Source organism: Protopterus annectens, chromosome 1.part0 (assembly GCF_019279795.1).
Source record: "Protopterus annectens isolate FY-2018-M chromosome 1.part0, PAN1.0, whole genome shotgun sequence".
Taxonomy (NCBI): domain Eukaryota; kingdom Metazoa; phylum Chordata; order Ceratodontiformes; family Protopteridae; genus Protopterus; species Protopterus annectens.
The window spans coordinates 1,114,650,219-1,114,668,214 of record NC_056725.1 but is presented as its reverse complement, the minus strand read 5'-3'; positions in this window follow the sequence as shown (position 1 = coordinate 1,114,668,214).

The window sequence follows — 17,996 nt, the reverse complement described above, 5'->3', positions numbered from 1 at the left end:
AGTTCATACCTTGCACTGGAATGAAACATGTATCACATGCTTTTTTGTGATGCAGTGTTTTTCCAGTTTTACCCATGACATATTAGAAATTATTTACTGTTCTCTATTAAGGCACCGTGCATTAAATTGACTCATTATGTCATGCACACCAAACTAATTCCCCAGGTATAGCGATCAGCATTTGTGCAGTGCTGAGCATGAAGGCCCAACAGTATTAGTGTTGATGGCTGGACATGCATGTAATCTACTTTTTTAGGTGCAATAGACTGCTAATGATTAACTTACCAGGTTGTTATGCCTATGGGTGGTTAAAGGGTGTAATATGCAAAAGAGATATCCATGCCAGTTACAAATCAAGCACATATGACAAGTAATGTGATTGATTTGTAACTGACAATCTGACACATGTGACTTATTAGCAGTGTTGTTACATGATAATTTGAATATCAATATTATGCTCCATCTTTTGAATTCTGTGAAGGTATGTGACGTGTCATCTGTCTCTTTTTGCAGCACATCCACTACCTGCCTCCTCCAGTAGCCATTATAAGTAGTAGTAAAACCTACCTGACATATCTTCCTCTGACTCCACCGCTGGTGGTGAGGGTTGAAATAACATTATTGTGTAAAACAATACACGTGCACCACTCAGTAGTTAGCACATGCAAGGCATCATGTAGCATTAAACCTGAAGTACAACTCACAGCAAATAAGATATTCACATCCTGAGTGGGCACTGGTAATGTACTGATTGCAGCTGTTCTGTGCAGGTGAACAAGAACACATTGATCATAATTACATATGCAATTATCAACAACGAACAGTAGCAAATGGCCATACCAGGTTGATAGGGTACATAGTACAACTTCTGACATCTAAACAGAAACAAGACAGTAAAATAATAGCATTGGAAAATTACCTGTTATGCACTCATGACTACATATTATCAAAGGAAATAATATAAATGCTAAGACAACCTAATACTGTCGATATCCCTCTGAATGTTATCACAACTACTGCTACATGATTCAGTATCAGATAGTATCTGTATATCAGTCATTGAACATACAACTTGCAGACAACCCTGTAATTTGTCAGTCTCTGAAAACATACTGCACACATACTTAACATGTAATTATGCACTAATTATGGATATACTGTATGTTGTTTCCATCAGTATCTGTACTTCAATGGGGCTGGTTTGTTTGTAGCCATACAACAGTATTTGGTGAAAACCTCCTTGTTGCTAATGTTCATGTACCAAAATGCATGTATATTGTGGAAGTCTAACCCCCTTACCCCCTTCTTTATGTAACGAACAGAATATAATGTAAAGAAGTTTAAACAGAATATGCATGAAAACATGTTTCAGTTGTTTATGCAACAAAATGTTAACATAATTATGTGATAATAGCATTTTATTCCAACAAGGCAACACAAGCAGATGACAGCTTACCTATGGAAACTAGTTCAACCTTTGTATATCAAGATCTAGCTCCAGGCTCTGCACAGTTTAATCATGGTATGCAAAAACTGGCATTTTGTTATTACCACTACACCTGAAGATGAATAATAGCTGCCGTAGTCATATATCTTTCAAGTCCACTCACATTTTAGGCTATATATTATATTTTTTGTGGGATCATATCACATTAATTAAATAACAGCATTCAGAATACCAGCTGTACAATCACACACTATAATTATGTATGAACATAGTAACATAGTTGTTTAAGTGCATCCACTTACATTGTTTAGTTTACTTATTTTTGCTATTATAAAGTGTTACTATTTTAGGCACAATATTTCATGAGTCACTATGGTCTGGATTCATGAATGCCTATACTAAGTGCATGCTGCGCACACAATAACAAGCTATTTCATATTCATTAAATGTCTCTGCACTTAATTCAGAGACTCAAAACAATGGTGAATGGCAGAATGTGTTAATGAAAGCATACATGGCTGAATTACATGCTAATTAGCCAATCCAACATGATGGAGCTATTTGGGAACCTATAAAGCAATCATGTATACTTACAGTAGTCATTTGTCCTGAAAGTCAAAACTCTTTGGATTATAGCCACAATTACACTTATAAAAAATGGTAGGGGTTGCTGCTGTGATCATTAACCTATGTGTGCAACAGGCTTTAAATCAGGGTGCTGCTGCCAGACCCCAGGGAAGAGGAAGAAGAAGGGTGTTTAGACCCCATTTTACTTAACATAGATGGACTGCATGACACAGAAATTGTAGAGTGACACTGGATAGACAGAGAAACACTAGAGGAAAAATGCATTCCCTGTCACCCTCAGCTGAGGCCCTAGGGAAATAGTGGAGAATCCTTCCCAGTGGAAACAAATGTATGTGTAGCTTTATGTATATTAGCCACAAGAATGTTCCATAGACCCACATAAAATATATTAGGAGTGTCACGGGCATCAGCTTCTAGAATATTACATCAATTTCTAAATGCACTGCTACAACATAAGGGATCATATCTGTTCCCATGGCCCACAGAGGATACAGCAATAGTGATCCTCCCTGAAATTTTGGGGGTCATGGATTACACACATATAGAAATAAAAGCCCCACCCTTTGAACAGGGAAGGAGGCACATTAACAGGAAGGATATCACTCTGTAAACTGTCAGGCTTTCTGTAATGCCCAAGGTATCATCTGCAATGTCTGTACAGGTAACCCAGGTAGTTTTCATGATTCAACAAGGGCATCTAGTGGGGGAATGCAGGTTATGAAACTTTGGTTCAAGACACCCATGAAAAACCCACACAACCCTACTGAGCAAGGATACAATTGTTACCATGCTCAAACTATTAATATCATAGAATGTGTATTTGGCTTGCTCAAATAAAGATTCCATTGTCTAGACACATCAGGAGGTTCCCTACCATAAGGCCCAGCAACCTCTGCTAAAATACTCACAGTCTGTGCCATGTTGCACAATATAATTCTCAGGAAACAGCTTCAACAAGGACAAAAACAGGCAGCACCACATACAGGCCAGTAGCTATAGCGGATAAAGATAAGAAGTCTGAGGAAGAACCACTAGCCGAAGATGCTGCTGGCAGACATAGGCATGCATAATGTGCCATGGGTCTGGCTAAGAGGCAAAGGATGGCACACACACATATTGAATAGCCAGGAGACTAAGCACATACAAATATTAAAATTGATCTCTGCAAAACTGTACACCCTTTATTTAACCGTGTTATGGCTGTGTTCTGTTAGCATCACATAGAGACAACCCTCAAGGACACATCTTGTAGCTGCAGTATTAACAAGGTAAGTCTAGAACCTGTATGGAAAAAAAAAGAAGTATATTACTAATTACTGTCATATGCAAATTTGTATATATCTCTAAGGAGGAACATGTTCCAGGTGTATAATAATGTCAGTAATAGATTATGACTGATGTTTGCATTATACAGCTATAGATTTTGCCCAGTATTGTACATCAAGAATTTCAGGTGATCAGTGTATATAAATGAATAAGCAGGTGAAGAGTAGCAGTATTTGCACAAGTATGCCAATAAGCAATATTTAAATATCTATTTTGACTACATTACTAAGAATAATAACATGAATACAACGAGGGTCAATAATAACATAAACAATCATTCCCAACTGATTATGAACGCAACACATTTCCATTAAAGGAAGCTTCTGAGTAAGCAAACATTAGCTAGCCACTCTGTACATCAGACATATATGCATCTCAAAGTCACAAAGAAATTTGCGAAGGGAAGAAGGGCACAGTCATTATCACTTATAGAGGGTGGGGGGGTACAGAAGGGCAAGCCCGACACCAAATAAAGCATGTGTAAGTAAATCAAAAATGTATTCCTTAAGTATCCAGTTGTCAAGGCCAGTAGCAAGAAATGTGTAGCAGTCAACAGTACTGCTTAGGTAACTTGTGCGTGTGAAGTGGTTTGGGCAAATATTTTTTGAATGTGTGCATTGCATGACCACAGTCAAGCACTGTGCTAGCACTATGTCCTGGCATTCTTGGACATGTGTGACCATGCATGGTAGACTAGCATTGTCATCCCTGACCATGAGAACTACCTCTGCTAGGCAATGCATCCCTATTTCTATGGCCTTGGCTAGGTGCTACCTGAATGTGAGTGATGTCTGCTAGATGGATGCTCATCATGACTACATCCGGGACTATAGCCATGTGGCCTAACACATCTGGATGTGGACACTGCAATCACTGATTGAGAAGTAGAAATAGTGCCACTATGGGAGCTGGATCTTTCATGGCCACGTCGGCTAACACTGAACAATGTAGCAGCTCTCCAGCCAAGTAGATGCTGACTCTTCCCCAGCAGATACTCATTATAGGCATTGCCTGATCCATTGTGTCATTCATCCAGTCCAAAGATTCACCCATTTGGTTCAGGCAGTCCCACACATCAGAATGCACAGCATTTAATACTCAGACTATCTCTTCTGATGCCCTCATAGAATGTGCTTATGCCTCCATGATGGCCCTGCACATATGTCATGTGGCCCATGCTGAGATAATGGCATCAGTAGAAGGGTGGACATCAGACCTTCTCTGAGCACCTCTACCAACCCGCCTGTGTGTCAGCTCACACTCATGATGGCTATGGGGGGAATCAACCAGTTCTGCATCTAGAGTAACCACACTACCTTGATCAATTGTGTCACCCTCAACCTGTCCTATGTCTGAGGTCTCTGTGTCATGGGTATGTGTAGGTATACTGACAGTCCAAAATAGGGGCAGGGATGTTGGAAGATTGTATCTCTTCATCACTGCCATCTTCATCAGAGGCTACCAATACTCTGACATCAGGTGGCAGGAGTGCTACAGTGCAACTGGCAGAATTACCTACTATAACAAGTGAGCAACACAACAAAGAGAAAAAGAGAATAACAAAATGATCAAACTTATGTTATGATATGTTATGTGAAACCTATATTAAAACTTAAGAGATGTTAATGCAATGAAAGCAAATACACTTCAGTTATACATGCATCCACCTTATGTACATTAATAAGAGTACAAAAGTTGTATTTAACATATGCAGGTGGTCGTGCAAAATGAGAACTAGATGTGCCTATATTTAAGAAAAGAAGATAAAATATGGATGATAAACATCACAAAGCAAATGATATATTACAGCTGCAGAGTAAGACACATCTCTTAGAAAAGTTTACTGTTCAGACTCCACCTTTCTCTCTCTCTCTCTCTCAGTGCCTTTTCTATCCTGCTCTCTCCCTCTCTCTCTCTCTCTCTCTCTGTATACACACACACACACACACACACACACACACACACACACACACACACATATATATATATATATATATATATATATATATATCACACACAAACACACACACACACACACACACACACACACACACACACACACACTCACACAATGATAATGATTTAATTATATAATATAACTGGAGGTTCTGCAGAAGACACACTTGGGTTGTGTTCCACATCAGCCCCAACATCAATGATTCTGTATGAACTCTGGGCTGAACTGTCTGGATCTCTAACAGTGGACAGGAACTCCTCTGTTTCAGTCAGTGGTGGTTCAATATCTGGGCGACCCCCTCCCCATATCCATATGTTTCTGGGCAATTGCAGCTGCACTACATCTGGCCTGTGTGATCATATCACTTGTCCTATGTTTTATTTTTGAATATGTATGTCATTAACTTCTGACTATATTGACATTATTGACCACCTGTTCCCAGATATGGTAATGAGAGGACTTGTTACCTCTGCATCTCTCTAAGTGGAATAACCCATGGCAAAGTAGTGCCTGAATGATAACTTCATTCTCAGTGTTACTGTATTGAGGTTATAGGGTGAAGACGTCTTCGGAACTATAATCCTATATGAGAAGAAACACAAAAGGAAAAAAAAAACAGACATAAGCAACCCAAAAATGATTAACAAAAATATTCATGAATGCATCTGTCTATCATGTACAAAATAAATGCAAAAGATGAGGCACCATATGAGTACACATAAATTAATACGGTTGGTTTCCTGGCAAGCAAAGAAAGGATGTTAAAAATATTGCTAAGGTAGCAAACATTCATGTAAGTCTGTAGTACATTGCATCATTAACAAAAATAATGTACCTTTTCAAGGAAAAATGGATAAAACTTTTGTGGGATATCGAATTCCATGCAGGACAGCTAGGTATGTGCTAATAATGCAACCCCCTCCTAACATTACTAGTAATTAATATAGCACTCTTCTACACTAACTGGTCAGCTTCCAGGATTAACATTTCCATGAAATCTCAGGTAACATTCTTTAGGAACTTTGGTCAAGAAATAACTGATATACATGGCTATGCCAATAGCTAGACAGAAAATGAGGACAGTAAACAAACAGGTGTGTTGAGAAATGGAATGTATAAGTAAGATTAAAGTATATCAATTTGTAAAAAAAAGTCAACATATCTTTGTAACAAGTCAGTTGTTAAACTAGAAATAAGTTTATAAAGCAATCAGCAGTATTGAGCTCTCTGTATCCAAACAGTCTTTCTTAGTAGGATATGATTTTTTTACCTACATGATTATCTTTGTATAATGCAGATTCAGCCCACTGAGCACTATGAGTATGCAAATGAGGAATAAATTCATTACCATTCATAAATTCCACAATCTGCATAAAGTGCAGGGTAGGTAAACATGGTATAAGCACCTACAAGATTGCATATATATATATATATACACACACACACACACACACACACACACACACACACACACACACACACACACACACACACACACACACCATAGTAGTGCAGGGACAGACATTAAGAAGTGTTAGCTGCTAAGGGCTTGTAAGTGTCAATGAAAAATCTGGCTGCAGGATCAATCAGGGTTTCACAGTCAGTCTTGTTTGATGTACATTTATTGAGGATTTGTCAGGGAGAAGAGACTTACAAGAAAGTCTGTGGGTACATTGACTGACTTAGGAGAGCAACATCCCTTGTATTTGTATTAATTGTTTATAACCGCATGTTGTGCCTCTGAGTCTACACTTTTAAGGAAGTACAGTACTTATTGAAACATATATCCAAAGCAAATTACATAGTGGCCTTGTTAAAGAAGTGTAGGTGAAAATGTTGAAGAGGAGGGGACCAAGGGTAGAGTCTTGTAGTACACTGCTGGTGACTGGGAGGTAAGGCAAGAGCATAGATTGTCATTTTACTGTTTAATACCTATTGGGCAGGTAGCTTTTGAATCACAGAATAGTGGGCTGAGAGGGACCTAGTGAGGACATTTGAAGAAGAAGTTTGCTGTGACAAACTGTGTTGAAGGCTTTAGACAAGTTTAGAGATAAGGAAGAAACTATTTTACCATTATGTCTAGCTTTATTGATAGTATCTATATAGGTTAGAAAGGTAGTGCTAATACTATGGGAAGGATGGAAGTCGTGTTGTGTAGAGGATAGGAATTCTTTCTGCAGGAGATAGTTTAGCAATTGTATCTGAATACATTTTTCAAGTATTTTGGCAACGGGAGTTAAGATTGCTATATATGTTATTCATGTCTGTTGAATTTCCTCCTTTGTGTGGAGGGATAGTATGTGACTTTAAGTATAAGTGACTTTAAGTTTATTATTAATTTTTCTTTTCTCATCAACATTTGTGTACTATTTGGCATTGTGCATTCTTGTCTAGCAGTTTTCCCTATCAGTGAACAAGAGTTCACTTACTAAAGAAAACAGTAGAAAATATAATTTGGGCCACCTTCTGTAGTGCAAATAAGGCTTGCAAGGGTGTGCGGCCAACAGCACTGTGGATAGTACTCAGTGAATACATTTCATCTCTCAGATAGCTATCTCTGCGGCACAATGTATAAGTGAAATAAGCTTAGTGAAAGAGGCAACATAATGGAGGGTTCAAATCCAATTTACAGATATTTTATTATGACTGGAGCCAGAATAAATATTAACACAAAATGTTGTAAATGAAATGAGCAGGCTAAAGTCTGCAATACATGATAAGAATCTTACATGTAGCCCATGAATTGATGCTATAAAAGTGTTTTGTTGCAAGTTCACCTCTTCTGTTTAGTAATAATATATGCTATGAATGTTGGGAAATAATTTTTGAGAGTGTGCTGACACAAAAGAAGTAACGTGAGAAATGTGGACATATGCTGGAGAACTTATTCATATCTCATAGTTATTCATCATGACAGTTATACAATATATTGTAAACCCTGATGTGATGAGTAATTGTATGTGCTATGCAGTGGTGGCTGGTGACTTCAAATCAAAGGGGGGCTGCAGGAGACAGCTGAATGGGTGGGGTCAACAGGAAGGGGTGTGGTCAACTAGAAAGGGGAGGAGCTATGCTCAAAACCACAAAAACTAACTTTAATTAAATACGCTGCCCTGGGTGGCAAACCATCATTATGAGAGTCCAATCAAGACAAAAATAAGTGTAGAAGAATAAAAATATTTCAATGCATTGGCTGCATGACAGCTTACTTAATATCTAGATGGAAACAAAAGGTTGTGAGGCATGAAAAAATAAATTACTTTTTAAATATATTACTGGAATGCCAGTCAAAATCAAGTACAAGAAAAACCAGAAGCACTCATCTCAAACCACTTCTCCTTGCACTGCAGTTCTAATTATAATTTATATTCAGCTTTATTAAAGTACCAAGTAACATGCTGAAAGTAGAAATCTCTGTGATGCCCCCACTTGTAAAAATGTTTCTTATCCAAAAAAGACCTGCTGCCTGACAACTATCTACTTGTTTCATGGGGAAAACATGTAAGTAAAAAATGAAAAGCAAACAAGAAACAAGCTCAAGATACATAGCTTAAAGGATTACTGTACATGTTATGGACCACACATGATTGGCATTCTGTTTAGTTTATGGGTAAAGTCTGTAGAGATGACTGGACGTCTCCAAAAAGTGTAATGAGCTTTTTAAAATAATGGAATCCTGTCCTTTAATACCCAAAGCTTATACATTATTTAGTCAAGTACTCTCTGCATGGCAACAACAGAAAGGCTTTCAATGTTGGCAATTCTTCAACAATATGCTTATTAAAGCTTACTTGCATCTTACGATCTCAGACAAGCTTACCTTGTGGTCATTAAAGCATTGCTACTTAAACACAGAGCAACAGGCACTTTGAGTAATAAGCATAAATCAACAGTATGAAAATATGACAGAAACCAGACCTTTCTGCAAAATCAAGGACAGATGAAAAGCCACTGTAGTACTTGTGTCTACCTTGGATGGGGGGGGGCACTGCACATTTACACTGCATAACTACTCCTTGCCTTGCTTGGACACATCCAGAGTCACTACATGGTGGTGGGGTGCAACAAGTATGTCACAATTTGAAATGTCTCTGGCTGACTGTGATGGCCCTGACACATTTGTCATACCTCTCAACCTCAGAGCAAGAAATCTGGACAAAGCCATACACAGAAGTGGGACAAATGCCCAAAAATAAGGACATTTTTTAAATATTGCTCTAATAAACTTAGAAAGATAATAGAATAGGTCTTGCATTAGTATGACTTTTCTGAAGGGTATACAATCTGAAACTCAAATGTCTGTCATTATTTTCTAACTTCAGTCTTTAGTGATTTGTCACTAATTTGCCAAAAAACACAATTTTATGAAAAATGGACCAAATGTGATGCAAAAATATAAAATAGCCACACAATACAGCTGGGAACCTGTCAAAGAAGGGGCACTGTAATATTAGTACTGCTAACTTGAGCAGCTGACAAAATAAAAGAATCTACATGCATTTCAAGTAATCTATAACTTTGATTATTACAGTTATTCCTTAATTGTAAACCCTCCATGTTTTCTTCCAAAATTGCTATTTTGCGGATGGATTATTAGGGGGAAGAGCAACATTTTGAGCCAAAATCGGGGACAGTTGAGAGGTTGGCTATGCCTAAGTCTATAAACCAATTTATTTGCATGTACCTCTCAACCTGTTAATGCAGTAAATCTGAACAAGGCCAAATATATTGGGGAAACATACAAACAGTACTAAAAATTGCTCTTGTATAAATTGAGACAGTTGATAGAATAACAGTTCTTACTTTAGCATGCATTTTTCTGAAGGTTATGAAGTCTGAAACTCAGTGTATCATTATTTAGTGACTTAATTTCTAAATGATTTGCCAGAAAACTACAACTTTTATGAAGAACAAACCAAAAATAAGAAGCAAAAATCTACTCATTCTTTGAAAATCTGGACAGTTGGGAGGTATAGTTCAGCTGGGCCTGTCTGAGTTTGCTGCCCTTCCCCCCTGACAAAATCATGGTTGAATGGAGCCTCTGCAGCCATTCCAATGAACCATTACTTGGCTATTTCACTCCATTTACCATAAACACTAATGTGCATACTGCTTTACTTCTATGATGAGTTGGACTTCATTTGAAAGTTTTATTTTATATTTTACAGCACAAACACTAAGTCATCTACTAAACAAAGCAATGCAGTCTCACAATGAAAACTTAGCATTAAAACTTCTCTGCCCTTGAAACTCACATTCATTGAAACAACATTGAAACCCACATTCAAAGAAAATACATTTTGCCAGTGGCAGATAAAGATTAATTTTGGGCTGTTTTCAAATCATAGGCCCCTTGCATATGAAACATACATGTGCTCTTTGATACACCTTCCTCATTGTACTGAATTATATTCCTTGTACAATATATTACAGTTGTTAGAGGGCGTTTTAAATTTGTTTTGAACATTTTTCCAGTAAGCAATGAAACAAAATGCATGCACCCAAAATAACAAAACTGCCCAGTTCAGAACATTTATCATAAAAGTCTACTCAGACTTCCACAGTCCACCATTATCAGTAAATATGCACAATTCTACAGTCCACTATTATCAGTAAATATGCACAATTCTACAGTCCACCATTATCAGTAAATATGCACAATTCTACAGTCCACCATTATCAGTAAATATGCACAATTCTACAGTCCACCATTATCAGTAAATATGCACTATCTCTGAAGAAGTAAAGGTCATCTAAATAATTTCACATTAAAGAAATCTGTAACTAATGAAGAGGTTGCTGCTAGCAAACACCTTTATATTTCATGGTTTCATTGAAAAATAAAGTGCCTGTTGCCCCTCAGGAATAAATTACCTATATTACATTAATAAAATGATAAGCTAGTAATATTGCAAGAGGAAATGGATGGCAAACTGATAACGGACTCATAGTTAGTATCTTCACCAAGGAGAACATTCTCAGTACGGCAGCATCCAACCCTTGTGGGAGTAGAACCCACAGCCTTCTGCATCAAAGGCAAGTACACAAACTATTAACAAGGCAAACCAACTTCACTTAAGCAACACTAAACTTCTGTTCCCCTGCAGCTCTCAGCTCCTTGTAAAATCTACTCAATACTCAACTTCGCAGCACAAGAAAACTGGAGAAAGCCAAAATGTATTGGGGGGGGGTCAAAAGCCCAAAAAACGGGGACACAAACATTGCTTGTATAATCTTGGAAAGTTGCTAGAACCATGCATTTTACTGCCAAGCTCCCTGTGCAAAACAGTCAGAGCAACATACCACTACGCCAAATCAGCTGCTTTGTAAAAGAGGAAGACTGAAACTTAAATGGCTATCATTTAGTGAATTCAGTTCTCACCATAGCTGTCAACCTCTTAGTACAAAACAACTGGACAAACCCAGTAATGAGGAAACACAGCCCTCAAACATTCAGGGAATTCAGTTCTTGCCATAACTGTCAACCTTAGCACAAAAAACCTGGACGAAGCCAATAATGGGGGAATACAGTCCCAAAAATAGGGACAAATTTCAAATATTCATCTTATAAACTTAGAAAATTGCTAGAATAAAAGGTTGTGTTACGGTTGTGTTACTATGTATTTTCTGAAGAACATGAAGTCTGAAATTCAAATGCCTGTCAATTTTACTGCTGACAGAATAAAAACAATTTTCAGCAGAGACCCAGGGAGAAATACTGCAGACACGTCTTTGTAAAATGACAGGGCACCAAAGCAAATCCACACAAACACAGGGAGGAGATGCAGACTCCACACAGAAGGCACCCCAGCCAAGAATCAAACCAGAAAACCTATAGTTGTGAGACAACAATACTACCACTGCACCATCAAATATGCAAGGACTTAAATATTCAGAAACCTGAAGTCTGAAATTCAAATGCCTGTCAATTTTATTTAACATTTGTTAATCAGGACAGTCTGACTTGGGACAAAAAAAATTTTTCAGCAGAGGCCCAGGAAGAAATAATGCAGACATATCTTTGTAACATGGGAGGACACAAAAGCAAACCCACACAAACACAGGGAGAAGATAAAGACCCCACAAAGAAGGCACCCCAGCCAAGAAGCAAACCTGAGAACCTGCAGCTGTGAGGCAACAATGCTACCACTGCACCATCAAGTATCAAGCATTGCACCATTTACAAACCACAGATATTATGAGGAACAGATCAGATCAAATATGAGGCAAAAATCTGTAGTTTTATTTTTACAAATGGTGGTGGGTAGGGAATTCAGGTCTTTAACACCTGCATACAAAGTACAGGGTTCAAGCCTGAGGTATTCCCTACCACACACACACACACACACACACACACACACACACACGCACACCTGTAGTAGCAAACCACAAAAACTAAATATACTGCACTGGGTGCCAAACAGTCGTCATGAGAGTCCAATCAAGACAAAATGAAGTGTAGAAGAATAAAAATATTTCAATGTATTGGCTGCATGACAGCTTAATATCTAGATGGAAACAGAAAAAGGTTGTGAGGCATGAAAAAATAAATTACTTTTTTTTAATACATTAATGGAATGCCAGTCAAAATCAAGTATAAGAAAAACAAGCAACACTCAACTCAAACCACTTCTTGCACTGCAGTTCTAATTATAATTTATATTCAGCTTTATTAAAGTAACAAGTAACATGCTGAAAGTAGAAATCTCTGATGCCCCCACTTGTAAAAATGTTCCTTATCCAAAAAAAGACCTGCTGCCTGACATCTACTTGTTTCATGGGGAAAACATGATCAAAGTAAAAAATGAAAAGCAAACAAGAAATAAGCTCAAGATACATTGCTTAAAAGGATTACTGTACAGGTTATGGACCACGCGATTGGCATTCGGTTTACGGGTAAAGCCTGCAGAGATGACTGGAAGTCTTCAAGTGTAATGAGACTCTTAAAATAATGTAATTCTGTCCTTTATTACAAATATTGGCATATGCATTTCAATACCCAAGGCTTATACATTATCTAGTTAAGTATTCTCTGCATGGCAACAGAAAGGCTTTCAATGTAGGCAATTCTTTAACAGTATGCTTATTAAAGCTTACTTGCATCTTGCAATCTCAGCCAAGCTTACCTGATGGTCATTAAAGTATTGCTACTTAAACACAGAGCAACAGGCACTTTGAGTAATAAGCATAAATCAACAGTACAAAAAATATGACAGAAACCAGACCATTCTGTAAAAATCAAGGACAGATGAAAAGCCACTCTAGTACTTGTGTCTATCTTGGATGGGTGGGATTCTCTGCACATTTACACTGCATAACTACTCCTTGCCTTGCTTTGACACATCCAGAGTCACTACATGGGGGAGTGGGGTGTAACAAGTATGTCACAGTTTGAAATGTCTCTGGCTGACTTGTGATGGCCCTGGCACATGTGTCATACCTCTCAACCTCAGAGCAAGAAATCTGGACAAAGCCATACAAAGAAATGGGGCAAAGGCCCAAAAATAAGGGAAATTTTTAAAATATTGCTCTTATAAACTTAGAAAGCTAATAGAGGTCTTGCATTAGTATGAATTTTCTGAATGGTATGAAATCTGAAACTCAAATGTCTGTCATTATTTTCTAACTTCAGTCTTTAATTATTTGTCACTAATTTGCCAAAAAAACACAATTTTATGAAAAATGGACCAAAAATGTGATGTAAAAAATATAAAATAGCAACACAATACAGCTGGGAACCTGTCAAAGAAGGGACACTTTAATATTAGTACTGCTAACTTGAGCAGCTGACAAAGTAAAATAATCTACATGCATTTCTGAAATAAAAGTAATCTGATTATTACAGTTATTTCTTAATTATAAACCCTCCATGTTTTCTTCCAAAATTGCTATTTTGCGGAGGGATCATTAGGGGAAGAGCAACATTTTGAGTCAAAATCAGGGACAGTTCAGAGGTTTGGCTATGCCTAATTCTATAAAGCAATTTATTTACATGTACCTCTCAACCTGTTAATGCAATAAATCTGGACAAGGCCAAATATATTGGGGGAACATATAAACAGTACTAAAAATTGTTCTTGTATAAACTGGGACATAAATCTGGACAAGGCCAAATATATTGGGGGGAACATATAATCAGTACTAAAAATTGCTCTTCTAATAAACTGGGACAGTTGATAGAACAGGTCTTACTTTAGCATGCATTTTTCTGAAGGTTATGAAGTCTGAAACTAGTGTGTCATTATTTAGTGACTTAATTCCTAAATGATTTGCCAGAAAACCACAAATTTTATGAGGAACAAACCAAAAATAAGAAGCAAAAAATCTATTCATTCTTTGAAAATTTGGACAGTTGAGAGGTATAGTTCAGCTGGGGCTGTCTAAGTTTGTCGCCCTTCCCCCTCACAAAACCATGGTCGAATGGAGCCTCCCTGCAGCCATTCCAATGATCCATTACTTTGCTATTTCACTCCATTTACCATAAACACTAATGTGCATACTGATTTACTTCTATGATGATTTGAACTTCATTTGAAAGTTTTATTTTGCATTTTACAGCACAAACACTAAGACATCTGCTAAACAAACTTGGCATTAAACCTTCTCTGCCCTTGAAACTCACATTCATTGAAACAGCATTAAAACCCACATTCAAAGAAAATACATTTTACCCGTGGCAGATAAAAATGAATTCTGGGCTGTTTTCAAATCGTAGGCCCCTTGCATATAAAACATACATGTACTCTTTGATACACCTTCCTATTGCTTTGAACATTTTCCCAGTAAACAATGAAACAAAACTGTCCAATTCAGAACATTTCCATCATAAAAGTCTACTCACACTTCTACAGTCCACTATTATCAGTAAATATGCACAATTCGACAGGCCACCATTATCAGTAAATATGCAGAATCTCTGAAGTAGTAAAAAAGTTATCTAAATAATTCCACGTTAAATAAATCTGTAATGAAGAGGTTGGTGCTAGCAATCACCTTTATATTTCATGGTTTCATCGAAAAATAAAGTGTTTGATGCACCTGAGGAATAAATTGCCTAAATTACATTAAAAATAAGCTAGTAATATTGCAATAGGAAATGGATGGCAAACTGATAACAGGCTCATAGTTAGTATCTTAGTTTTCAGTACGGCAGCATTCACCCCTTATGGGAGTAGAACCAACAACCTTCTGCATCAAAAGCAAATACACAACCTTTTGTGCTATTAGCAATGTGAGCTGACTTAGCATAATCAGCACTAAACTTCTCTTCCCCTGCAACTCTCAGCTCCTTGTAAAATCTACTCAATACTCAACTGCATCTCAACTTCGCAGCACAACAAGTTTGGAAAAAGCCAAATTTATTGGGGTGGGTCAAAAGGGCAAAAACCAGGGACACATTAAACATTGCTTGTATAATCTTGGAAAGCTGCTAGAATAAAATGCTGTGTTACCACCATACATTTTACTGCCAAGGTCCCTGTGCAAAAGAGTCAGAACAACATACCACTATGCCAAATCACCTGCTTTGTGAAAGAAAAATGCTGTGTTACCACCGTACATTTTACTGCCAAGGTCCCTGTGCAAAACAGTCAAGAGTAACATACCACTACACCAAAGCAGCTGCTTTGTGAAAGAGAGGAAGACTGAAACTTAAATGGCTATCATTTAATGAATTCAGTTCTCACCATAGCTGTCAACCTCTTAGCACAAAACACCTGGATAAACCCAGTAATGAGGGAATACAGCCCTCAAACATATTCAGTGAATTCAGTTCTTGCCATAGCTGTCAACCTTAGCACAAAAAACCTGGACAAAGCCAGTAACAGGGTATTACAGTCCCAAAAATAAGGCCAAATTTCAAATAGCCATCTTATAAACTTAAAAAAAATTGCTATAATAAAAGGTTGTGTTACTATATATTTATTGCTAGAATAAAACGTTGTTTTACTATGTATTTTCTGAAGAATATGAAGTCTGAAATTCAAATGCCTGTCAATTTTACTTCTGATAGAACAAAAACAATTTCCAGCAGAGGCCCAGGGAGAAATACTGTAGACACATGTCTTTGTAAAATGGCAGGACACCAGAGCAAATCTACACAAACACAGGGATAAGATGCAGACTCCACACAGAAGGCACCCCAGCCAAGAATCAAACCAGAAATCATATAGCTATGAGGCAACAATACTGTCACTGCACCATCAAATATGTAAGGAATGAAACATTCAGAAACCTGAAGTCTGAAATTCAAATGCCTGTCAATTTTATTTAACATTTGTTAATCAGGACAGTCTGACTTAGAACAAAAAAAACTATTCTCAGCAGAGGCCCAGGAAGAAATAATGCAGACATATCTTTGTAACAAGGGAGGACACAAAAGCAAACCCACACAAACACAGGGAGAAGATACAGACCCCCCCCCACAAAGAAGGCACCCCAGCCAAGATGCAAACCTGAGAACCTGCAGCTGTGAGGCAACAATGCTACCACTGCACCATCAAATATCAAGCATTGCAACATTTATAAACCACAGATATTATGAGGAACAGATCAGATCAAATATGAGGCAAAAATCTGCAATTTTTTTACAAATGGTGGTGGGTAGGAAATTCAGGTCTTTAACACCTGCATACAAGGTACAGGGTTCAAGCCTGAGGTATTCCCTACCACACCACCATGAGCCTAACCACCAGGGGCATTTTAACACACACACACAATCCCTGTATACTTACCTGGCCCTGTAGTAAATCCCTGTCTGCAAAACCACCATTAAATCCACAAAACCCCCGACGAGTGCAGCTGAAAACCCTCACAAATCTGACCTTGCCCGTCGCGAGATCTTCCCCTGCAGCAAGCTCCAATCCAGACCTGAGATCCTTCTCCTGACTGCCGACCTTGCAGTCTGACCCCGACGCATTTCCCCAGCGAGTTCCCAGGCAGTCTATGCAGTTTAAAACTGCATAGACTTGTGGAAGCGCTCCTGTTCACGTGTCTCAATCAGGACTGCTGCTGAGACAATCTGCGCATGCTCCATGCTCCAGACTGTCTCAGCAGCAGTCTGGACTAGTGTGCATGCGTGAAGTCCGTGAAATTTTTAAATATTTTTTTCTTATTTTTTTCTTTTTCTTTTTTTTATTTTGTTAGTTTGAAGTTGAGGGGGCTGCAGTCCGACAGTCCAATAGCATGGGCCGCCCCTGGTGCTATGGTAAGGATGACCTCCTGTCATTCTCTGTGTGTTCCCTTTCACAGCAATTGCCTTTACATGAAATCCTTATGATGTGTAGCTTAAATACTACTTATAATGTTGCAAGCTGAAGGGAAAAGGATGAATGGGACATGCAATGCTATAACTGCTATGTTCCTTGCTACATATATCTATTAGATGAGTTACTTTGCAATACAGTGTAATTTTTAATGCCTCCCACATTTGCACTATGCAAAGCAGTGTGAAAACACAGTTCACATCTTATGGAAAATGTGAAAAATTTTATTTTGAATGCCTTCTATAGTGCAAATGAGCCTGGCACCAGTGTGCAGCAGTCAGCACTTTGGATAGTCTTCAGTGAAGAAAATCCACCTCTCAGGTAACTTTCTGTGTTGCTCAAGGTGTAAGTTAACTGAGTTTAGAGACAGATGACAATTGATGTAAGGGTTTGAATCCATTTCACAGATAATTTT